At 39.4% G+C, this 1,923-nt stretch overlaps 1 long non-coding RNA gene across 1 annotated transcript in view; it reads right to left on the bottom strand.

Moving 5' to 3' along the window:
• LOC118337802 overlaps positions 1 to 1,344 on the bottom strand; it is a 15,445-nt gene extending 14,101 nt beyond the window's left edge. Inside the window, exon 1 of the long non-coding RNA XR_004797190.1 lies at positions 1,260 to 1,344. This is a non-coding gene — a long non-coding RNA (uncharacterized LOC118337802). The remainder of the gene's footprint in view (positions 1 to 1,259) is intronic.
• Positions 1,345 to 1,923: the final 579 nt, after the last annotated feature.

Consider the following 1,923-nt stretch of genomic DNA (forward strand, 5'->3'; position numbering starts at 1 on the left):
AAAGGACAGTTATTATATATACCAACACTTTTTGGTATAAGATCTACATACTGTACAATAGTAGCTGTCTCCCATTGATGTGCTAGACAGGACCGTGTCTAATGGATCGCTGGCCAACATGGACCTCCAATTTCAAGAACCTGAAGTTTTATGATCTTTCCTCTGCTGTCACTCAACCATCATTCCAACCTTCCTGTTTGTCCTCTTGAAGACTTTTCCACTGAACACCAAAAACATCTTGTGCTCATCAGATTCTTTCTTGTGTACACAAGATATTTTCCATTGTGCACGAGAAACTTGAGAAAACATGACTAAGAAAAAGAAATGCACCAACTACAAAGACATTATAAATAAAGAGTTTAGGCTGTATCACAGCATTGCTAATGGGTCCTACACAAACAAACTCTTTGTCCCACATTTTGTTTGTTGGGATCTAGTCACCCTAGCCAGAGCTGGATAAACCTATTAGGGGCCACTGGGTAAAAATGTGCTGTTGGGCTCTTATTGTGGTAATATGGATAAGAAACTGTAAGAACTAATATTTTTTTAATTTCCCTCTGAATAAATAAAGTATCTCTCTATCTATCTATCTATGGTTAAACACCACTTTATTAAGGAATATGTACCATGTAAGCACAGGACACCTCCATAAGCAACTCTGTCTCCTTGCTTATATAATACTAATCTGCAACAAGGTATCAGTAAAATGTTCACTGATAAAGGATTTAATTTGTTTTACTGACAATATTCACAATACAATATCTGCTTTTGTTTTACACAAAACTGTAACTAAGTGTAACTGTAATACTGTAGTTTTATTATGTTGGTGACTCCATCCTCTCCCACTGTCTAAAATAATGTAGTTCTTCCTTCACGGGAACAAACTTCTAAACTTGATGTAATCCATCCAGTGATTATGTTTCTCTCAGCACAGATTTGGTGAAACACATTAGTAGTAAATAAATGTCATTTCTAGGAGACAGGGTTGCTAAAAGACTGGGCCACAAAATGAACTAAAGCTGCAGGATTTTCTACATTCTGATTCCTGAGGAAATGTGTAATTTATTACATTTTCACAAAGCAGCTGGCATGCAGTGAATCTCGGGCTTCTGGGGCCCTTGGGGGTCCGAGGGCATCTGAGTGTTTGCCCGGTTGGTAATCCAGCCTTGGCACCGTTCCAAACAAAAAGCATTTACTCCAGTGAACTGGGTCACATTAAGCACACACCAATCTTAACAACCAGTGTGATCAACACTCACCCTCTGTTGGAGTTTGGACTTCAGCTTCTCCTCCGTCATCGCAAAGTGAAATCAGAGAGTCGTGTCCTCAGTAGTTTTTTCTTTTCAGCTCCTTTTCAGGAAAAGGTTGAATCCTGAATATCTGAATATCTTGTTTATTGTGCAGAACATACTTGTATATCTTGAGCTGCTGTGACTGATCTCTGATCAGAACAGAAAGTCATCTAAAGGTAAATGAGGTTAAACAAGCAGACAGGTACAACTGTAGACCCTGATCCCCTCACTGCCCTTTTCACCATCCCCTCTATTCCCAAAGCACCCAACAGCTGCACAGCAACGACTTTGTAATGCCCCATAAGGTGATGAAGCCAGCAGCCACTGGTAGTAAGCAGATTGTTACTGTGAACCAATAAAGTGCAACCAAGGTCTTGTTGAACTTTTCTGAATTGTGTCCGGTGCCTTGTATCTTTCTGCAGGACACCCCACCACACATCAGACCACAACGTAGAGTCCCAAACACAGGAAACACAACCAGATACAGACACAAAGAGAACAACAAAAACTGTTGGGGACATGATATTATTTCTGATAGATAACCCTGATGGCATTTAGAATTTTAGTTCACTAAAAAGATTCCATTTTTAATTTCCCCCCAAATAACTGGTTTTTAATGTCTGTGTATCAA

The sequence above is a fragment of the Morone saxatilis genome, unplaced genomic scaffold (genome assembly GCF_004916995.1).
Source record: "Morone saxatilis isolate NCDOM2014 unplaced genomic scaffold, NCSU_SB_2.0 Contig4, whole genome shotgun sequence".
NCBI classification, from domain to species: domain Eukaryota; kingdom Metazoa; phylum Chordata; class Actinopteri; family Moronidae; genus Morone; species Morone saxatilis.